Below are 24,458 nucleotides of genomic sequence, written 5' to 3'. Positions count from 1 at the left end.
AGTCACTGGTCGATCCCAAATTCTTTCGGATGACATATGTTGAGTAAGAAGGACTATCAAGACAGAATAGCAATATTACCAAGTTTTACTAAAGCTTCAGGAGACCAGTCTCACAGTGCGTTAATAGCGTCATCTAGAAGCGGTCTAAGAATCAAACGGAAAGACACAGTTTATTTAGTACGAAAACAGCCCCCACCCGCCCAGAAAGGAATACAGTCTCATTGTTCTAAACCAGGCCTGGGCAATTATTTTGACTCGGGGGCCAAATTTAGAGAAAAATATGTGTCTGGGGGCAGCTATATCTACTTCTAGGAACACTAATACAAAACCTCCCAATAATGTCTGATTGAATGCTGACAGACAGCCTTAAAAACACAATAGAATTGTATTTTTTTTTTACACAATAAGACACCCAGAATGTACATTAAAATAAAGACTATGGGATTTACAATAATAATTATGAAGGATAAAACACTGAATATGGACAGCATATGAACGTCATACCCCCTCTCCATTCACATATTTTACAATCAAGCAAATCACAACAATGCAACAAACACAGCAAAATATGAACGTGAAGGATAAAAAAAAAACCACCAACAATCTGATGTATCACTAAGCTTTAGAACTTTGTTGTAAAAATCTCCCTCCGCGTCCGTCCCTGACACCCGCATTTCAGGGTCTGGAAACACTCTGTGGAAATGCTCCCCACCCACACTGCTTGGTGCCTCGTCTGAGCTGCTATGACGTGGATTACTAGTTAGATGACCATAGGAACTAATTAGATTACCATAGTAACTAGTATATCAAGCAATAGTGCAGATTCCAACCGATGAAATACTTAGTATAGTTCAAGACTTACGGTCATTAGCAAAGATCACTGCACATCATAATGGCAGCTACACTTTCCATCCTAAAGATCAAAAAAAAATATTTGGGAATGACCGGCGGGCCAGATTGAAAAGCTTAACTAACCGCATGTGGCTCCCGGGCCTTAATTTGTCCAGGTCTGTTTTAAAAAGATAAGGTAAAAAGGGAGTACATCATACTCCCAATACACATTCCAACGCTTCAAGGTGTAGCACAAAGTGTACACATGGGGAAAATATTAGCTGCTTTAAATAAGACTATAAATAAAGAAAGCACTCTTAAAAATATATGCATTCTCCACACCAGGTTTGAAACAGAAGGTCTTATGAAGGCCTAATTGCAGAGTGCAATCCGGTGTAGGATAGTGACTCCGCCCCAGGAACGCCAAAGAAGACATGTTATGAGCAGATCTGGCATGGCATGTTGGAAACAGAAACATAACACGCTTAAGACCAGCATTGGACACCTCTTATGCGAAGTTAAACTAAGCTAAGATTCCGATATTGTAAGATGGTTGTGTTTTGTGGGAGCAGCCCAGTGTTTATTATTGATATAAATATAAATATATCAAAAGGGTTGGAATGAAGTGACTATTGGATGAGGAATGTGCTTGTGGCAGATCTCTGGCCCTGATAATAGAGGGTGTTTTTCCCCAAGCGGTTTTGCCCACTTGTTTTCTTTCTTCTTCTTCTGCCACAGCAATGGTCTGTCACTCTTCCCTTACTCGTGTGTGTGTGTGTGTGTGTGTGCACTTTATAGAGGCTTGTTTTTATTCTTGGCTTGCTGTGTTTTTGTCTTTTTACTGGTTTTTACAAGGCCTTGGTACGAAGCTGGAATGTCACACAAGTCCAAAGCACACGATAGGGTCTCACTGGTTACACTTCCGACGCACAACCTTCTACCTTATTTATTTCACAAATGCATTTGTCTCCTTTTGACAACGTCTTTGTCTCTGCGGCCTGAAATTGTCTGCAATTTGTGCGTTTCTATATTTGTCGGTGTTTACTTGGGGCGTTGCACAATGAATCCGGGGATGGTGACGATGATAAATCGCGAACATTTGCTTGGTGTCAGTAAGATTTAGTTGTCGTCTGTTAATAGCTGTCGTAAAAAAGCGTAAAGTGGAGGATTGCTTTTAGCACGGCTAGGTTTTTATTTGGTGAACATACGTCAGTCAGTGACGTGCGCTGAGGTTCATGGCGTTTTTTTTTTTTTTAACTTTTCATTTTTGACCATTTGGGGTGATGTGGCACAGATGGTAGAGCGGCCCTGCCAGCAACCACAGGATTCCAGGTTAGCTTCTGCCATCCTAAACATGGCCGTAGTGTTCTTGAGCAAGACACGTTACCCTTGCTCCCGATGGGCCATGACTAGCGCATTGCGTGGCAGCTTTTGCCATCAGTGTGTGAATGTGTGTATGAATGGCCGAATGTGATGTATCATATAATGCGCTTTGGGTGTCATTTCAGGTATAATAAAGCGCTCTGTAAATACAGACCTTTTGCCATATACTCTTTGTGGTCATACCAAAGTACATGCACTTAACTTTCTCCAAGAAAAGCTGTGTTGCTTTCTTGTAAAAGTATGATCACCTTGGTGACATTGGCTTTTTGAGGCATGATAAACGTATTCATTCCCGCATTAGCGCTCCAAAAACCCACTAAAAGGGGAACTGCACTTTTTGGAAGGACATTTTGTCCATAATTCACAATCCTTATTAAAGAAAAGAACACATATTTCTCTTTTTAATGAATTAATACTCGTAAATATACATAAATAAAACTCTGCTTACAATGGCGCCAGTGGGAGCCCTGACGTCATTGCCTCTATTGTGTCTATTCAAACCATAACACCCAATTATTAACTGTACAAAAAGAGGCAAACGTAGTTTTCCAGTTTGAAAGTATGTATCTTGTTGTGGAGAGACGGAGCCGACGAGCCGACAGCGGGATAGGACAGACGGCGGCCAGGAGGCGGGGCATGCGGCAGAGAGGAAAGGCGAGCGCACTCGGAGCGACGCTGCAGCCAGCCGAGTCAGGTGTTTAAGTGACACACCTGCAATCAATCTCTACATCTTCTGCTGCAGTATAAAAGGGGAGAGGGAAGAACGATCGCGGCAGAAGTAGGCGAGGAAACCCTGGACAACAACGACCACGAGCACGACGAGAGAGACCCTGAGCGAGATGAGCCCCCGCAGCAGACGCGGCCACCGGCCACCGAAAAACAAAAGCGGACGCGTACCGGTCGCACGTAGAAGCTAAGGCTAAACACTTAGCACAGAAAACAAACAGGACTTACGTAGTCGAAACCCTTGGCAAAAACTCAAGACTTGGCAGAAAACTCACGTCTACAGGTTGCATGCAGCAAACGCAGTGAAGGCACGAGTGAAAAAAATGGTAGGCTTAAATAGAGTGTCTGATGAAAAAAAGGTGTGGTACAAGGCAGGAGAAAATCAAGTAACCATGGTGACAAACACAAAGTGCACACACAAACTCAAAAGTCCAAATAACAAACGATCCGGGCAGCGGATCGTGACAGTATGTATGCTAAGCTTTCACGCTAGCCCTTTGCTTAGCTTTGCCTCCCGTGCAATTGGCACGATTGTTTTGTTTGTCTGCTTTTCCTGCATGGTTTATGCGAACAAATCATTGTCTCACCTTCATGTTGCCTCCGGAGCTTCCTGCTGCATCTTGGTAAAACTACCCGCGCATGGTTAGAGTGTTCGCCCCGAGATTGGTAGGTCGTGAGTTAAAACCCCTGGCCGAGTCATACCAAAGACTATAAAAAATGGAGCCATTACCTCCTTGCTTAGCACCCAGAAACAAGGGTTGGAATTGAGGATTAAATCACCAAAATGATTCCCGAGCACAGCCTCTGTTGCTGCTCACTGCTCCCCTCACAGGGTGTAGAACAAGGGGATGGGTCAAATGCAGAGGGTAATGTCACCACACCTAGTGGGACTTTAACTTTAACCAAGTGACTACGTTATTACAATATTCATACAAGAACTACATTTATAAAATAGTTTAATAGACAAACATTTATATTTTGTCATCATTATTCATCTTAATTTTTTTCATCATGACAGGCAATGCTCCTTTTTACCTACCATTCATAATCGCACGCCATTGAATCAACCTTGAAGTGTTACGTCAAATTATTCCCTATGTTCAATATACACGGCTTGGTTTCCGGTCAAGCGATGAAGGCCAACAAACCACAGAGTGAGTAGCGAAAGGACAGCAAATAAGCCTTGAAATATGTAATAAGGCCCAGGTCTTCCACACCAAAGAAATCAAGACGTTCACAACTTTGGCATCAAGGATGAACACATCCGTGACCCCTTAGATGTGCTGTGCTTTTCTTCACCTCAAAGCCGACCGGAGTTTACATCCACTCGAAGAAAGAGACCACATATGACACCAAAGAAAGCCAATTAGAGAAGCCTGGAGGTAAAATAGGACATGAAAATAAATGTCGCCAAAAGACCTGAATGTGTGACACTTTTACCCACAAGCTTACCTCCCAGAGCTAAAACATGTCTTAGACAACGTTTTCACTGCACGCCAAAGTGGCCCAAATCGGATTTTTGACATCAGATGTTTTTCCAGCTGACTGTTTACACTGCAAATAAAATGTGATTTTTATTACCGCCAGCCGCCAGAGCAAAGGTGCGGCAGAGCAGCAGCGGTGCTTCATCTTACCGCGGAGACTCCAGACACTCGCATGTGTGTTGCTTACGGTTGGTCAAATTTTTTCAGTGTCTACATTTTCTGCGCATCACTAGTCACCTGTGCTTGAATAATATAGGCTATATATCCATCCATCCATACAGTTTCTACCGCTTGTCCCTTTTGGGGCCACGTGGGGGCTGGAGCCTATTTCAGCGGCATTTAGGCGGAAGGCAGGGTACAACCTGGACAAGTCGCCACCTCATCACAGGGCCAACACAGATAGACAGACAACATTCACACTCGCATTCACACACTAGGGTAGATTTAGTGTTGCCAATCAACCTATCCCCAGGTGCATGTTTTTGGAGGTGGGAGGAAGCCGGAGTACCCGGAGGGAACCCACGCAGTCACGAGGAGGGCATGCAACTCCACACAGATCCATTCATACAATATAATACTTTAATTTGTTTTCACGTAAAAACAAATCCTCATTTATGAGGTGTGGCGGCTTCAATTCAGTCGTGGCGCCAACATCAGATACATGTAGGGGAAACCCTAATGCTCCATTTTTCACTCATTCACCCCAAAAGTGTCTACTGTGTAGTTAAAATTAGGAGGTCAGCTATTACAACCAACCTCCAGTCCCTATTGATGTGTGTGCTGTAGCGTGAGGGAGATATGTATGATGTGATTAAAATTGGGGGACATCAGGGTCATGGTTGGTCCCAACCATGCCGAGCCCCTAAACCTTAAGTGTCTAACTTTCAGTTAAAATTGGGGGATGGACGAGCAGGAGGACTGGAGCCCCATAGAGGCATCCTCATCCCCCTCCCACACCTCCCCGCAGGCCATTGCCTAAAAGTCCTAAAGGTGTGTGTGCGCTGTAAGTAGGGGGAGCAGAGGACGCAGACACAGCTCCCAAAGCCTCCCAAGTCCATGCAGGAGGCAACTGAGATCTATGGTTAGGATGCCGACCCCCACAACCCAGGATCCCGCAGGCGCCTCTGTGCAAGCAGAATCCCTTATCCAAACAAAAATGAAAACCAAAAGCATAACAAAACAAGCCCAGTCCTCTAGCGGGGTACCCCCAAATACACCAGACCAAAACAATCTGCACCTTTCCCAACAGCCAAAACAAACAGCCACACAACACACTGTCCTGGCGGAGGAAACACCAACCCGGTCCAACATGAGCCACACCATCCCCATCCGTGCGTCCGAACATGTCTATCTTTCCCCACTTAAATCTGCAAACGCTCCAGAATGCTCCCAAACAAATGCAAATCGGGTGACCCTTGTTTCTAAGAGGTGTTGTTGTCATAATAACTTAATTATTTCGTAATTCTTCAGGCCCAGTGAGCAGGTAGGCAGGTGTTGTACCGCACACTGTGTGGTAGTCTCAAAAGATCACTTCTGTGACTGACAGGCCAACGTTTTAAAACCTTATTTTGTGCACAAAGCTTGCTTGATGCATGGTTAATATATTTTGATGGAGTCAGCTTTAATAGTTTTTACAGAAAAATAGAAGCCACTGGATCTAAAATTAGCAGAAATCATCAGACAATGATCTACAACGTTACGCTGAATCTGATTGTCCCGTCCCTTCAGACTTTTCATGACTGAACGCCATGTTGCTCTTATCTTCAGTGAAACCCCAGCCTGTTAACTTCAATCTCAACCTCAGACCTGAACCCTGAGAACCCCGCCAGGCAGCCAGACCCCTCACTGATGCCCTTGCTATAGCTTGTCTGCCTGACATTATTTTGCTCGCTCTAAATCAAAACCAGCTCACATATGAAATACTTTTTAAAAGGTAGTGTACACCACCAGTGCAGCCAAGATGACTGACTGCCTGATGCTTCATGATTTAAAAATATTTCCGCAAGGATTAAACATTTTGGAAATATATTCAACTAATACAGGCTGACCATATTCTGAAATCCCAAAAAGAGGACTCATATATGTGTGCCAAGGACTAGGTGAAAATTTGCCAATGATACTTGAACTTGCTTTATAAAAAATATATTTATTTAAATAAAGCATTTTTTCTCCTCTGTTGACAGCAGTGTTGGCGCTAGGAATTTTCAAAATGGGGTCCCATGGACCCCATCAAGTCATAAAAATGGGGTCCCACAGTACATTTTTGGGGTCCCACTTTTTTGTAAGCATTTTGAAAACAAATAAGTAAATGCATTGTCCTGTTATATCTCACATTATATATTGTGTTTTGGAAAAAGGTTGTCATAAACGTTACTTAATTCATTAAAAGAAATAATATAAAAAGAAGACACATTTGTATGCATGTGTAAATGTATTCAGTTATAAACATTCATTCACTTTCTTCTTTCCTTCAAGGATCTCAACTTTACCGCTGCTGGTAGTTTGTTCTATGTTTTTATTTAACACGGTGTAGGTGTATTTCTTTCAGTATAAAAGTGTAAAAAGTGTTTTGCTTCGGTCAGAAAATTATGATAATGGTGTGCCAAGGCATACATACATTTTATATTTAACGCTTAAATCTCTGGAGTCTACATCAACTTCAGATCTATTCCTCATTTCAAAATGTTTTAGTTTTTTTTATGTTGTTTTTTTTTTGTTTGTTTGTTTTCCGCCCTATTATGTCAAAGAAAACTATGTTGTTTTTTATGGCAAACGCACACTATATGCAAAATATTCCACCAAAAATATTTTTCAAAGTGGAATATTTGAGGTGGGGGGAGGGGTTGAGTAGGGGGTAGCAGGGGTGTATAGTGTCGCGTACAGGAAGGGTCAGTGTTGCAAGGGGTTCTGGGTATTTGTTACAAAAAGGGTTTGTCATTTTTGTTTGGTGTGGGTTCACAGTGTGGCGCATATTTGTAACAGTGTAAAAGTTGTCTATACGGCCACCCTCACTGTGACCTGTATGGCTGTTGACCAAGTACGCCTTGATTAACACTCAACCCATTACCTCGCTCTCTCTGTACCTGCCCCTCCCTCACGAATGTTGCTGCTTGCGCACACCTTCACAATTTGTTTTGTTTTAAATCCCTTTTAACCCTGTATGTACATTGAAAACACAAAATTTCGGAAATTTGAGGCATTTAAGAAACCCTGCCCGGACAGCCCGGACAGTCCCATAAAAGAGTACATGTCCGGGGAAAAGAGGATGTATGGTCAGTCTAACTAATAACTCTTCGCATCAGCATCCAAGTCAGTGCATAGCTTAGCAGTGTTATTAGCAGTGAGCTTTTGAAGATTTCACAATTTATGTTTGTCCTTCAAGACTGAAGTTGCAGTTTTTTTCAATTTTATTTGATCTCGCTGGAGAGCTGAAACATGCTCAAAATGCTAACAGTGACGAGAGAAGCTTTATGCTTCTCCCTTTCTGATGTTCACTTTGCTATGGTGGCCTTTCCATAAATATTTTAAGTCTGTCAGTTAATTCTGAAATTCCATCAATGAACCCCGTCCAAGAAAATAAACTGCAGTCGTCGGCCTGGCTGGGGAGCTTTTACTTTGCCCCGTCCCACTCGATGGGCCCCAGAAATGTTGCTTATTTTGCTTCGATCTCAGAGTGGCGCGCATGACAGTTTGTAGCGTAGCTCAAAAGAAACCGTGCCGCTCTGTAATTACAAGCTGCATTCACGCAGATAAACAGCACTGACAGAACAAGGACTCTTTGAACAGTTGCTAAGAAGCCAAAATCAAATTGTAATAATATCAGAGGTTGGTAAAGTAGCCACAAACTGTTCTAAAGTAAAAATGTTACCTTCGATCAGGGGTGACCAAACCTTTTGACTCCAAGGGCCATTGTGAAAATGTGCCAATGGGATGTGGGCCAAAAACAGTGATTTGTTTGAGTGAGGCGTTTGCTCCATATTGTATCACCATATTTAAAGAGATGGTGATCATCACGTTCATCAGATGGCACTTAGATCGTGGATATCAGTGACGTGCGGTGAACTAAACACCAGGTGAGGCATGCATACTTTTTTTTTCCTTCTTTTACTTAAATTCATATGGGCAGCTCTATTCATTGTTGATTTAGGTTGCACATTTGAGTAACAGGAAAAAAGTGCGTTATTCGCTTTCATAAAACCGTTATAATATATGATAAATGGTTCCAAAAAGTATTTAATAAAAAGGTGGTATTAAAGACTTTTTGGTCCAATTTGCTTTTAACAAAATACATCAAGTATTGTGGGTGTATATTACTTTTCTGTATTTGTATCTGAAGCAGCAATAGCGATCCTCCATGAAAACATACTTTGTATGACCACATTCATTTTGTCTTAAAGTCCAGTTTAGAGAAGTATTGTGAGGGTTTCAGGAAGAAGGAGACGGCACAGAGACTGGGAAAAGCTTATAGCCTGGGGCGTCTTTATTTTAACAAGGAGATATCTAATGCTGTGTATATATATATATATATATATATATATATATATATATATATACATAACAGTCAGTGTTCTGCGTTGTGTCTTTTTTTCGTGATGAACCACAGGATTTGAGTTGAGGATTTATTCACCAGCCTTTTTCATAGGGACAAAAAGAAAAGGGCGTCACATACAGTCCACAGTATCTCTCTCCACAGCTGAAGGAGTCAGTGCTCACTCAAACTCACAAAAGGAAACAACAACAATAATGATAATAAAAATAATGAAAAGGCAAACAAAGCACAAAATAGTCCAAAAACAAATTGAAATAAAAAAACAGTATATAAATCAGCAGACAGCAAAAATATACATTAGGAAAAAAAAAGGTCCTTATTATGTGTAGCAAATCACCTCTTTTTCCCCCACTCACATCAACTAATTGTATATATTTTTTTACTTACAATAAACAATGCCAAAACTTGACATACCTTTTTCATAGGGACAAAAAGAAAAGGGCGTCACATACAGTCCACAGTATCTCTCCACTACAGAATAAAGAAAAAGGGAAAAAAAACACAATGGCACAGCAGCACACAAGATGTCCACACAAACACAGCAGAGTACCCTCGACCCGTGCACAAACTCATGAGGCCAGGAAACCCCGTAGCAACTGCTGCTAGCATTAAGCTAATCCACACATCATTTAGCAAATAAGTCCGTTTTTTACAACACTTAAATAAAACGAAAATTCGGGAATTCAACCCGCATGCTTAACAGCATGCCACAAAACAGTGTTCACTTTGAAAATACTTTAAAAGTGACAGGCATAAAGTTTATAAAAAAATAAAAAGGAGAGCGACAAACATGACTTACCAGCTGCAGGAGTCAGTGCTCACCGAAGCTGGTCACACAGGTGCAACGCCAAATCACCCCCCAGGGAAACAAAAAGGTATGTAATAGAAAACAATAGGGCGGAACCTATTTACAATGACAGACACTTTTGGGGAAGTTCACAACAGAAAATGATGTGAAATAAAATGATGTGAATAAATTACCAAAAATGAAATTTAGCTCGACTACATATATGTGTATGTCAAATCTGATGTGTATGTAACAAAGATGAAATAGGTGCAAGACTATGTGTGGAATTTAACGGGAGGTGTTATTTACCGCAAGTGTTGGAGGTGCGTGTTGAGAGGAGCTGAGCTGTCAGGCGCGGGCAAGGCAGGTAGGGAAGTCCAAGGCGGAAGCGTGGTCGAGAGGCAGGAGAGAGTCGTCGTTTGTCCGGGGGCGAGCAAGGGGTCGAAAACCAGGAAGCCAGAGGAAGACAAGGGGAATCCAGAAAGCACACGACACACAGCGTGGCTCGGGAACGCACACAGGGAGCTGCGGGGTGATGAAAGACACGACAATTAACGCAGGGGAAAAAGACACAGAGATCAGGATCAAAAATTCAACTAGGATGCTGGAGACGAGTTTACGGTACAGTTGCTACGTTCTGGCAAAGGATCACTGGTGGCGGGGGTTCTTGTAGTCCTCTCTTTCATTAGTGCCGGCTGCGTTGATTATAGATGGAGCGCAGCTGCCTGCCGCGGCTTGAGTGACTTGCGCGCGCGGGTAGATGCGCGCCGGATGACGCGCGCAGCGCGGCTCCCGACAGATTGCGCACTTGTGTGTGTCCGAGCCGTGACAAGTGTTTCATTTTGGATACAGTATATAATCCTCCATATTGGCAGAAACATTCCTTTAATTTAATTTAATTCCAAAAAATTAAACAATGTTTTTGCACCTGACAAAAAACACACACAGACGCTGGCTTACTCTAATAAAAATGCCATGTTTGTTATAAATACAGTTAAAGAAAATAAAAGAAAAAAGGCTGGCTTCTGCTGGAGAGACCTGTGTCTGCTAGCTTGAGCACCCCCATTTCTCCCAGTGTGGCGAGTCAGAGTACTGCTGAGGCATTGAACTGCAAGTTGACAATATATCGCCCCCTACCTTGAGGCAGAGGTGTTTGCTGCCTCAAGACCCGCCTTTTCCATGTGGCAACAAGCATGCACCCCCTCGCACACACGCCCAATACACACTGTGTGTAGCCGTGGAGGCACCACCTCTGTCTCCCTCACTTTTCGTATGCTGTGTTGATTTGATCAGGAAACTGGGAATTTCTGCGATTTTGACCAGGAAAAGTATCAAAATTTACAGGAACCACACCAAAATCACATAGAAAGCATAAACCAAAAGAGAAATATTAAAACTTATTTTATTGTATTACTTTGTTTTGGAACATCTCATGGTTAAGCCACCTGGTGGCAGGTGAAGCACTGCCTCACTTGTCTCCCCTGACAGCATGTTACTGGTGGATATGCCGTCAATGATTGTGTGAGCTTGAAAGAAGTCAGTATGAGAATACATCAAACTCAGGAAGCCAATTGTTGGCATGCCGAAACAAAACTACTTCACAGGCCAGATTTGTCGCTCCGTCCCTACTTTGGGTCTAAGTATTTTGTATTTTGTGAAGAACTACCAAAGTGATTCAGTAAGAGACTGTTCAAACTACAGGTTTTCACAGAACAAGTACACATAACAAGAATTATGATGAATATCTTAAACCCTTTTTTTTTTGTTTTTTGTTTTTTTTTAATGTTTTTAATTGAAACAAAGATAATTTATTTATTTTATTTTATTTTTTACTTATTATAGGTATATTATTTGTTTATTATCTATTTGTTCACTGTCATGTTACAGAGAACAAGGAAATAGGATAAAATTGCCATGGTATGAAAAGGGGTAGGATTAAATAAGCTCAGCTTCTTCCTACTCCTTTTCGGACATGCTGTAATGAAACAACTATGTGATGAATTACATTGTACTGTATGCATGTTTGAAAGAAACTGAACTGAACTAAGTGATGCATTTATTTTTTTGAAAGGTGCTAAATTGGGATAGAACAGTTTTTGATTGATTGATTGATACTTTTATTAGTAGATTGCACAGTACAGTACATATTCCGTACAATTGACCACTAAATGGTAACACCCGAATAAGTTTTTCAACTTGTTTAAGTCGGGGTCCACGTTAATCAATTCATTTATGAAACTAATTGTGTGTGTTGTACGAATCATGTTTTTTTTCTTTTTTCATAGTGTTACTAATCAGTTAGGATTTCAAAATGGCAGAGAGAATCGGAGAATTGGTCAATAAATATGGAATCTACTTTGAAACGTGGAAAGTTTGGGAAATTGATGCAACGTGATTGAAATTCTGTCATTGTGAGGAGAAAAAAATGTTTGCCAGGGCTCATCGTGTTTACTGGAATGTTTGCATCTCCTCACAAACACTGAACTGCTCCCTCCACAATGAAGCTTTTGACTTACCTCCATGGAGCCAGCCGCCCTGCCCTTTCTCTAGCAAGTTCCCTGCCTGCCTACGACACATACTCAGAGCAGTGTGCGAAAAAAAACTATGACACTTATCGCTCACTCAAAAAAGCCAAATAGTTCCCAAATGATTTGTATATGTCAGGTCACATTATTATTATTATTTTTATTTATTTATTTATTTTTTTACAAATTGTATTACTACTTTGTTGTCCCAAAAAACAATATTTTGGTACCGGTACCAAAATTATTTTGATACTTTTCGGTACTTTTTGATATTTTCCAGCGTACATTAAACATATGTTTCTTATTGCAATATTGTCCTTAAATAAAATATTAAACATACACGACAACTTGTCTTTTATTAGTAATTACACAAACAAAGGCTCTAATTTAGTCTGCTGATGTATGCAGTAACATTGTGTCATTTTCCATTTTGTTATTTTGTCAAAAGGATTCTGTATTCATTCAATACATAGATTTCAGCAGGATCCACCCCAGTCTGCTGACATGCTAGCAGAGTAGTAGATTTTTTTTTAAAACTTTTATAATTGTAAAGGACAATGTTTTATCAACTGATTGCAATAATGTAAATTTGCTTTAACTATTAAACGAACCAAAAACATGACTTATTTGATCTTTGTGAAAACATTGGACACAGTGTGTTGTCAAGCTTATGAGATTTGATGCAAGTGTAAGCAACTGTGACACTATTGTTCTTTTTTTATTTTTATAAATGTCTAATGATAATGTCAATGAGGGATTTTTAATCACTGCTATGCTGAAATTATAACTAATATTGATACTGTTGTTGATAATATTCATTTTTGTTTCACTACTTTTGGTTTGTTCTGTGTCACGTTTGTGTCTTTATTGCAGTTCTGAGTGTTGCTGGGTCAGGTTTGGTTTTGGAATTGGATTGCATTGTTATGGTATTGCTGTGTATTGTTTTGTTGGATTGATTAAAAAAAAAAAACAACTTTTTTTATATCGATTTAAAAAAAACCAAAAAAACAACACTTTTTTTTTTTTTAAATCGTTTTTAAAAAAAAAGGATTCCACGGTGGAAGAGGGGTTAGTGCGTCTGCCTCACAATACGAAGGTCCTGCAGTCCTGGGTTCAATCCCAGGCTCTGGATCTTTCTGTGTGGAGTTTGCATGTTCTCCCCGTGAATGCGTGGGTTCCCTCCAGGTACTCCGACTTCCTCCCACCTCCAAAGACATGCACCTGGGGATAGGTTGATTGGCAACACTAAATTGGCCCTAGTGTGTGAATGTGAGTGTGAATGTTGTCTGTCTATCTGTGTTGGCCCTGTGATGAGGTGGCGACTTGTCCAGGGTGTACCCCGCCTTCCGCCCGATTGTAGCTGAGATAGGCGCCAGCGCCCCCCGTGTCTCCAAAAGGGAATAAGCGGTAGAAAATGGATGGATGGATGGATTTTTTAAAAATGAGAATCGATTCTGAATCGCACAATGTATTCGATTCAATTTGTATTCGAATCGATTTTTTCCAACACCCCTACTAATTAGGATGCTTGTTTGCTTACTTACTAATAAAATACAAGTTGTCTTGTATGTTCACTATTGTATTTAAGAACAAACTTGCATTAAGAAAAATATGTTTCTCAGTATTATGTTAGATCCACTATGGACTGGACTCTCACTATTATGTTAGATCAAGTATGGACTGGACTCACTCTATTATGTTAGATCCACTATGGACTGGACTCTCACTATTATGTTAGATCAAGTATGGACTGGACTCACTCTATTATCTTAGATCCACTATGGACTGGACTCTCACTAGTACGTTAGATCCACTATGGACTGGACTCAAACTATTATGTTAGAGCCACTATGGACTGGACTTTCACAATATTATGTCAGACCCACTCAACATCCATTGCATCTGGTCACCCCGAGGGGGGTGGGGGGTCCTCTCCAAGGTTTCTCATAGTCATTCACATTGACATCCCACTGGGTTGTGAGTTTTTCTTGCCTTTATGTGGGATCTGAACCGAGGATGTCGTTGTGGCTTGTGCAGCCCTTTGAGACACTTGTGATTTAGGGCTGTATAAATAAACATTGATTAATTGATTGAAGTGTGTTTTATCATCTTTAAAATCCTAACAAAAACAAATGACATATGTGTTCTTGTCTCTCATGGCAAAACATTTTTTTAAAAGTGCTATTCCCTTTGAAAATTATCAGTAAAAAGCCTGAATAAAAAGGTGTGTCTTCAGCCTTAAAAAAAGAAAAAAAAATCAAAGCTCTCTGCAGTCCTGAGGCTCTCTATTAGACAACACTAGTACATGTACGTTGGATTGGTGAAATAGAATCACATGACAGCGCTCGCTGGAAGAAGTATCGCGGACCAGCCAAAACAATACCTCTCTGCAAGCAATAATAAATAGATTTAAATAAATGTATCGATCAGAAAGAAACTAACTCAGTGTAAAGTGTAGCGTTTCTTCTTCACAAAAATACTCGCGTAAAAGTAAGAATATTGTTGCATTAAAATCTCTCTGACATTGTAGTGTTTTGCTACCCAACTTTGTAGAGCAGTGGTTCTCAACCTTTTTTCAGTGATGTACCCCCTGTGAACATTTTTTTTAATTCAAGTACCCCCTAACCAGAGCAAAGCATTTTTGGTTGAAAAAAAGAGATAAAGCAGTAGAATACAGCACTATGTCATCGGTTTCTGATTTATTAAATTGTACAACAGTGCAAAATATTTCTCATTTTTAGTGCTCTTTCTTGAACTATTTGGAAAAAAATATATAAAAATACTAAAAACTTGTTGAAAAATAAACAAGTGATTAAATTATAAATAAAGATTTCTACACATAGAAGTAATAATCAACTTAAAGTTCGCTCTTTGGGGATTGTAATAGAGATCCATCTGGATTCATCAACTTCATTCTAAACATTTCTTCCCAAAAAAATAAATCTTTAACATCAATATTTATGGAACATGTCCACAAAAAAATCTAGCTGTCAACACTGAATATTGCATTGTTGCATTTCATTTCACAGTTTATGAACTTATTCATATTTTGTTGAATTATTATTCAATAGATATATTTATAAAGCATTTTTGAATTGTTGCTATTTTTAGAATATTTTTGAAAAATAACACGTACCCCTTGGCATACCTTCAAGTACCCCTAGGGGTACGCGTACCCCCATTTGAGAACCACTGCTGTAGAGCATACAAATCAAATCTTCAAAACGCATATTCAATAAAAAAAAATAAAAAAACCTTGGAAATCCTGACAAAGCACTTTGTTGAATAGAATATTGTCAAAAACATCGCGGTGGGGTTTAATGTTGGTTATAATTATTTCTTAGGGATGCAGCAGTGTAGAAATGTTGACACATTAACCTCAAAAATGTCCTGCGTCAAAGAGGCAATGCTGTCGGTCGCTTTAGAGCCAATGGCCGACCTCTGTTGTAAAAGTCGTGAGCGGGCCAGTGACCATAGCGGCTCACAACCCGCTGAGTGGTCTCAGTCCAAAATAGAATGGTACATTCCTCACCAATATAACAGCGGCAGTGCACCATCACACGACCGCAGTAAATGGCTAAATTATTGTGCATACTCTCAGAGGCACGCCTTTAAAAAAAAAATCCCACTTGTTTCCGCCTTCACTGGGGCTAACATCAGGTAGCGTTTAAGTGTCCCTTAATATATGACGAGACATGCCGCCTGATATGCAGGCAATAAAGACACCCGGACCTTCCAAAACAGGATATGGTCTGCTGTTCTCATTCAGCCAATGTGGACAAACACCCTTTAAAAATAAAACAGCGCTTCTGTTTGGTTGGGGGAGAAAAAGACAAATAGTCACAAAGAGGCAGCCGCCCATTTTCTGGGAAACTTTGTTGGAGTAGTTCTAGATCCATGCAGCTGTTTTCCTGTAAAATCAGGAATGTCCCCTTTATAAAAAAAAGTGCCTCTGCAAGACGACCATTAAATGAATGTTTATTGCCACAGATAAATTGCATTGTTGCTCTGCACACTTACATCTGTAGGGCGCTGCTTGCCTCGGGGTCTGTCACACAAACATGACTGCGAGGTACAACATATTTCACAGCAACGTCAGCATTCTAATTAGTCCGAAACCCAAATGCTGGCACAAGCAAGTTGTTAGCCATTCAATAATGTACAGTCAACCGGATTTAGTGGAGTTCATTCTGCCATCCCAGGGTTTTCCTGGATTCACGGATGCTGGGAAGTCTATCCCACTTGGAATAAGGAGATATCACCTCAACAAAAACACGGCCATGCTTAATATTTGTATAGAGAGGTGTCTTAGAAGGGTTGACTTCGGAGGAGTCTGACTCGACTATCAACCTTACAACCTTATTGTTGGACATTGAACCCTCCATTAAAGGGAGTTGAGTTGGGAAGATGAACCGGCGGACTGAAGCCTCGTTTGACAAGTAGCACGGCGTGTTACTGTAAGCATCGAGCAGGACAAAGCCTGCCATTGGCCCTGTTTACACTTGCCGGAATTTGGACCCGGCACATGCCGCCAATATATAGCCTTGACTAGTTCGCTCAGGCAGAAAGCCTCTCTAACTGGTCTCCAGTAGCTTGGCACTTAGCATCAAGGGTTGGAATTGGGGGTTAAATCACCAAAATAATTCCCGAGCCGCTGCTGTTCACTGCTCCCCTTACCTCCCAGGGGGTGGAACAAGGGGATGGGTCAAATGCATTTCACCACACCTAGTGTGTGCGTGTGACTATCAATAGTACTTTAACTTAATAATAACGAGCCTTCTGTCAGGCATTGGTGAGCGTTGCTTGCAGCGTGACCCCAAGAATGCAGAGATAGCCGGCGGAAGGCAAGTATAATTATTTTAATAGTCACATGAAACCTGTAACAAACAAACCAAGTAACAGTCTACAAAGTACAATGATCCAGCCCTGATGGAAGGACCCAGGTAGAACTACATAAAACTAATTAATGAGAATCAGGTGTGCTGGCAGGATGTGGAACAGAAAGTAAAGGTTCTCCAAAACACAGAGCAGACCAAACAGGAAAGACTGACAAAACAAGAGCACCAGACAGGAAGTGATTCTAAGCACAGGAAGTTGACAACAAAGCCAAAATAGTCATGAAGGATGATGACAAAATGTTCACTTCTTTTTAGAGACACACTGATCACGATCATGGGATCGAATGTGGCGACATGAACCACAAAGCTGTGATTGGTCAGCTTGTTATCCTATTTTTGCCCGGCGAAAGCAAAACAAACAAAAAAACCTCAATATCCATTGTAGAAACAATGGAGCAAATCGAGGAAGCCCACCAATATGACTATTATTACAATTAGGGATGGGAATCAACAAGTGGTTCTTGTTGAGAATCGGTTGCCACGGATTTGATTTGGGGGAATCATTGACAGTTTTGTTAATGATTCTCTCATCTGTACCTGTGGGCACGCATGACCACACCACGCAGGGCGCCTGTCTGCAGCACAGAGGTTTGAAATATTCACGAGAAGTGAAGACAACAGGGTAACTTGCAACAATTGGCAAAGTGGATATGAACTCAAATTAAGAAAACACTAATGAGCAGAAACAGCATCTGATAACGTTGAATTGTTCGTTTCCCTCTGAGACAGAAGTGAATCAAGTGGTCTGCTGTTAACACTGCAGGTAACTAACAAACCAACACTGCCTATCATGTTAAAACATGCTATTTTTTACTAAAAATGAGAAAAGAATGTGTCTCATGCATCACATGATGTGGCGGCGTCTGACCGGCAATGTACATGCCACTTTTCTAAAGGCCTGTTCATAGTCTCGTGTCACATACCTTGCGTAAATGAGGCTGTCTTGCGCCTCCCCCTGCGTATACCTTCCCAAAAATACTAGCTTTGCGTGAGTGGCGACGCGGACCCCAGAGCTGTGATTGGTCAGGTTTTGCTGAGGAGGGTCCCTGAGCACAGGAGTGGTATGAATTGGGACGGTCTAGCCAACGGAAAATTCCTAGTTACATCTGTTGTCCCCACCCTTGCATGTATGCACTTATCTGCTGCTTAGTCACAAGCTTGGATAATGACAAACTTAAAAGAAGAATGTTGAATCGTTTTTTGTGTTCTCTTAGTCCTTTACTTTATTTTAGAGGAAGCGGCTAAGATCTATTCCAGCACCGCCACCGTCTGATTTTCCTACGTTAGAGCCGACCGATCATGGGAGCTGGCGGTCATGGAGTTTTGTCATGTGTTGGCAAGCATTTTAAAACTGCTATTCCTAATTATTAGGTATTGATGGATTTATTTTGATGCTTGTGAATGCTCGTTGTAGTGGGACGTGTACCTTTAAAAACACTTAGACAATCCAGAAGATGTCCCAGAAAGAGTCCTTACGGTCCATCCATACAGCAATACCACACAATGCAGTTACTTTATTAAAGGGGAACATTATCACAATTTCAAAAGGGTTAAAGACAATAAAAATCAGTTCCCAGTGGCTTGTTTTATTTTTTGAATTTTTTTTCAAAATTTTACCGGTCCCTAAATAAAGCTTTACAGTGCCTTATTTTCGCTATCTTTGAAACCACTATCCATTTCCCTGTGACGTCATACAGGGCTGCCAAAACAAACAACATGACGGTTACCACAGCAAGATATAGCGACTTTAGCTCGGATTCAGACTCGGATTTCAGCGGCTTAAGCGATTCAACAGATTACGCATGTATTGAAACAGATGGTCGGAGTATGGAGGGAGATAGTGAAAACGAAATTGAAGAAGAAATTGAAGCTATTGAGCGAATAGCTATTGACGCTATTCGGCCATAGCGTGGGTGTACCTAATAAAGTGACCCATAGCATGGCTGCCCTATTAGCATCGCCGGTAAAATGTGCGGACCAAACGATCAGGACTTTCGCATCTTGTGACACTGGAGCAACTTAAATCTGTCGATTGGTAAGTGTTTGTTTCGCATTAAATGTTGGCATCTAGTTTCAAATGTACATACAGCTAGCGTAAATAGCATGTTAGTATCAATTAGCATAGCATGTTAGCATCGATTAGCTGGCAGTCATGCCGTGACCAAATATGTCTGATTAGCACATAAGTCAACAACATCAACAAAACTCACCTTTGTGATTTCATTGACTTAATCGTTGCAAATGCATCTGCAGGTTATCCATACATCTCTGTGCCATGTCTGTCTTAGCATCGCCGGTCAAATGTGCAGACACTGACACATTCAATGGGGGTCTGGCGGCAGATTTCTTGCCAGTGGTGCAACTTGAATCCCTCCCTGTTAGTGTGGTTACACCCTCCGACAACACACCGACGAGGCTTGATGTCTCCAAGGTTCCAAAAAATAGTCGTAAAAATGGAAAATAACAGACCTGAGACCCGGTGTTTGTAATGTGAAAATGAATATGGCGGGTGTGTGACCTCGGTGACGTCACATTCTGACGTCATCGCTAAAAGCCTGATAAACACAAAGGCGTTTAATTTGCCAAAATTCACCCATTTAGAGTTCGGAAATCGGTTAAAAAATTACATGGTCTTTTTTCTGCAACATCAAGGTATATATTGACACTTGCATAGGTTTGGTGATAATGTTCCCCTTTAATATGTCATTCACAACTGATGTACTTTTCTAATCTTGTCAAATTGCTTGCATTTTATCCAGTAGTAGTAAATATTGGGATAGCATAAAATGTGTTATTAACATTTAATTATTTGCAATGAATGCATTGGATATTAATGACAACAACTACGGTTTCAGCACATGATTTTATTAATTCATATAGATCATAAAATACTCTGTTTCTAAATGATCATCCAAACTGGTATATCAATCAATCAGTCAAAGTTTACTTATATAACCCTTAATCACAAATATCTCAAAGGGCTGTACAAGCCACAACGACATCCTCGGCTCAGATCCTACATCAGGGCAGGAAAAAACTCAACCCAGTGGGCACAATGAGGAATGTCGGAGGGGACCACGGAGGTGGGGAAATCCCCCATCCCCCTGGGTGACCGGTGTAATGGATGTCGAGTGAGAGTCCAGTCCATATTGGGGCCAGCAGGGGATCATCTTGAATGGATACACCCCGGGTCCCGATTTTGAAAAGCTAGCGCTCATCTGTGGTCACCTGATAACCTCTCCACGCAGGAAATGGGTGCAGAACAGAAAAGAGACGGCAGATCAACTGGACTAAAATGGGGTCTATTTAAAGGTCGCTGGAGCCTCTCTCAACTGCATTCGGGCGGTAGCCGCCACCTCATCGCAGCGCCAACACAGATAGACAGACAACATTCCCACTCACATTCACACACTAGGGACCATTTAGTGTTGCCATTTCCAATATTTCACTATTCTGGCCACACATTAATAGAACATAATTAAGTCAACTTTTTTATGAATGAAAAGATGTCAGGCTTTATTTCCAAGCATTGAAATAAGCCACAGTCACCAAGCTGTCTGCAATGGCTAGATATATAATTGTCCTTCGGGGTAAAGTGAGGGGCAGAGCACAGAGGTCGCTCAACATTACAATAGTCAAGGTGGCGTATTTTAACACAAATGCATATCACTACCAATTTACCATGTCTGCGTTTAGCTGTTTTAAATGAATAAATACAGCTGTACTTACATTTTAAAGTGGCTCGTTCCGCTCCACATAATGTTGCCATGTTGAAAATAATTTTCAGATCAAAGGATCTTGGGATATGATAGGACACAAAGTGTACATGGACGCAACCTTTCTGCTGATGGGCGAAAAGGACATATTTGTCGGCCCGGATTTGAAGGACACGTTTTTAAATTGGGACAGCCTTTACGCACCACGATGATGTCAGCACCCCATGAATGCACTCTGCAAAGGATGTTATTTAAGCCAAAATGTACTACAAACCCCGTTTCCATATGAGTTGGAAAATTGTGCTAGATGTAAATATAAACGGAATACAATGATTTGAATGCACTACAAAGACAAGATATTTGATGTTCAAATTCATAAACTTTATTTGTTTTTTGCAAATAATAATTAACTTAGAATTTCATGGCTGCAACATATGCCAAAGTAGTTTCAGGTCACTTGCCCTTCCTTTTGTGTCATCAGTGTTACATCACCTTTTCTTTTAACAACACTCAATAAACGTTTGGGAACTGAGGAAACTAATTGTTGAAGCTTTGAAAGTCCAGTTATTTCCCATTCTTGTTTTATGCAGAGCTTATGTCGTTCAACAGTCTGGGGTCTCAGCTGTCGTATTTTACGCTTCAAAATACGCCACACATTTTTGATGGGAGACAGGTCTGGACTGCAGGCGGGCCAGGAAAGTACCCGCACTCTTTTTTTACGAAGCCACGCTGTTGTAACACATGCTGAATGTGGCTTGGGATTGTATTGCCGAAATAAGCAGGGGAGTCCATGAAAAAGACGGCGCTTTGATGGCACCATATGTTGTTCCAAAACCTTTATGTACCTTTCAGCATTAATGGTGCCTTCACAGATGTGTAAGTTACCCATGCCTTGGCCACTAATGCACCCCCATACCATCACAGATGCTGGCTTTTGAACTTTGCGTCAAATATTTCCAAAAACAATTTGAAATGTGGACTCGTCAGACCACAGAACACTTTTCCACTTTGCATCAGTCCATCTTGGAAGATCTCGGGCCCAGAGAAGACAGCGGCGTTTCTGGATGTTATTGATAAATGGCTTTCGCTTTGCATAGTAGAGCTTTAACTTGCACTTACAGATGTTACGACAAACTGTATTTAGTGACAGCGGTTTTCTGAAGTGTTCCTGAGCCCATGTGGTGATATCCTTCAGATAGATAGATAGATAGATAGATAGATAGATAGATAGATAGATAGATAGATAGATAGATAGATAGATAGATAGATAGATAGATAGATAGATAGTACTTTATTTATTCCGTCAGGAGAGTTCCTTCAGGAAAATTAAAATTTTTCAGCACAATCCCATTCAAGATCAGACAAACATTACAGGGTGACAGAACAGGATCGCTGATGGGTCTGCCGGCTTCCAGCGCCCCTTACAAAAATGATGGGATACAGGTAAACAAGGGGGGGGGGGGGGATGGGAGAAAAAAATAGAAGATTAAAATAAAATAAAAAAATCGGTCTTAGCCTGGGCCCTGGAGAGGGGGTGCAGACTGAGGCAAAGGGAAAAAAACAACTCATAGCCATAGAACACATCCCTCTTACATGTGTGTAAGAGGGAAATATCAAACATCAAAGAACACAGAGGACATTATAGACATTAAAGCAGCTGATGCAACCAGACACTTCTAAATACTGCTATGAATAAAAAAGTAAAAGAAACATGTCCACTGTGGTGGCCTCTGCGGTATTCCACGCCATTGCCCGCTGGAGTGGAGGGAGCATGGCCAGAGACAGGAGCAGACCCAACAAAGCAACCAGGAGAGCTGACTCCATTCTCGGCCAGTGTCCAGTCCAATTGGATGAGCGAGGATACGTCCAAGGTGACTGAGGTGTCCGACACCTGCTCACCCAGCCAAGACACTTGAGAGATTGATGTCAGTTTTTGATACAGTGCCGTCTCAGGGATCAAAGGTCACAGTCATTCAATGTTGGTTTCCGGCCATGTTGCTTACGTGGAGTGATTACTGCAGATTTTCTGAACCTTTTGATGATATTATGGACCGTTGATGTTGAAATCCCTAAATTTTTTGCAATTGTACTTTGAGAAATGTTGTTCTTAAACTGTTTGACTATTTGCTCACGCAGTTGTGGACAAAGGGGTGTACCTCGCCCCATCCTTTCTTGTGAAAGACTGAGCATTTTTTTGGAAGCTGTTTTTATACCTAATCATGGCACCCACCTGTTCCCAATTAGCCTGCACACCTGTGGGATGTTCCAAATAAGTGTTTGATGAGCATTCCTCAACTTTATCAGTATTTATTGCCACCTTTCCAAACTTTTTAGTCACGTGTTGCTGGCATCAAATTCTAAAGTTAAAGATTATTTGCAAAAAAAATGTTTATCAGTTTGAGCATCAAATATGTTGTCTTTGTAGCATATTGAACTGAATATGGGTTGAAAATGATTTGCAAATCATTGTGTTCCGTTTATATTTACATCTAACACAATTTCCCAACTCATATGGAAACGGGGTTTGTACTTAAGTGTTGAAGCTGTAATTTCATATACACTTTAAATGAATTCAATAAGAAACATTCATAATTAATTTATTTTAGTTATTTTAGCTCAACAACATTACATGTACATGTATTTCGGGTCGGTTATGTATGAGTCCCTTCTTATGCAGTGTCTTTGGTTACTTATTTTTCTAATCAGCCTGACGTAAGCCCAAGGTTTACGTGTAAAATAAATAATAATCTTTGTGATTAACACATCGTTTCATATAATTTAATAGGATTTTAATATTTTAAGTAGGTAGTTAGGTGTATTCATAGGTATAGGGTTCAAAAGGTCATGTAATTTTGCAATGCATTGTGGGTTTGAGTAGCTATAGTTGTTGGTCAAAGGCTTTGACAATGTGACAATGTGAAAGGAATGAAAAAACTGGATTAAAATGGATTGTACAAAATAAAAACAATACTAACTTTACACTATTCCAAAGGCTCTCTAACTGAAAAAAATATATAAACATTGGCGAATTTGACTCATGAGAGTTATGAGCACGTCCATCGATTTGAATCAAGTGCCGGAACATTTGTCTATATTTCGTCTAAAGAATCAGTTTTAATACCTTGTATTGTCCTTTGTTCAAATTGTGAGTTCTTTACGGCTATCATCTCTTATGTGTCTGAGATGCTTGAGTTCCCTGGCCCCGTTTCATTAGCAGGTTTGCCCAAAAAAACAAGCCCAGTTTTACTTTAAATACTTTGATCACTTTGCTACCTCTTCGAAAATTACACTCATTCATTTTTGTGTTAACCAAGGGGTCTCAAACTCAATTTACCCGGAGGCTGCTGGTAGCAGAGCTTGCGTGGGGCTGGGCCGCACCAGGTATTCCAAAATAAAAACTTTCCAACCTACTCAAATCAATCAATCAATCAATCAATGTTTATTTATAAAGCCCCAAATCACAAATGTCTCAAAGGACTGCACAAATCGTTACGACTACAACATCCTCGGAAGAACCCACAAAAGGGCAAGGAAAACTCACACCCAGTGGGCAGGGAGA

General features: G+C 40.8%; 1 protein-coding gene across 2 annotated transcripts in view; it reads right to left on the bottom strand.

The window, feature by feature from the left end:
- LOC133552366 (uncharacterized) overlaps nt 1-10,696 on the bottom strand; it is a 51,070-nt gene extending 40,374 nt beyond the window's left edge. Inside the window, exons 1-2 of one of the 2 annotated variants that reach the window (XM_061899578.1) lie at nt 10,386-10,696; nt 9,773-10,285 (exon numbers count right to left, since the gene is read on the bottom strand). The gene's annotated coding sequence lies outside the window, so the exon portion shown is untranslated. Of the gene's footprint in view, nt 1-9,772 lie in introns of both variants that reach the window. The other variant, XM_061899577.1, reaches the window with a different exon arrangement.
- Between the last annotated feature and the right edge of the window lie 13,762 nt (nt 10,697-24,458).

Source organism: Nerophis ophidion, linkage group LG05 (genome assembly GCF_033978795.1).
Source record: "Nerophis ophidion isolate RoL-2023_Sa linkage group LG05, RoL_Noph_v1.0, whole genome shotgun sequence".
NCBI classification, from domain to species: Eukaryota; Metazoa; Chordata; class Actinopteri; order Syngnathiformes; family Syngnathidae; genus Nerophis; species Nerophis ophidion.
The sequence above is the reverse complement of the archived record's forward strand: the minus strand, read 5'-3'. Positions and strand labels throughout refer to the sequence as shown.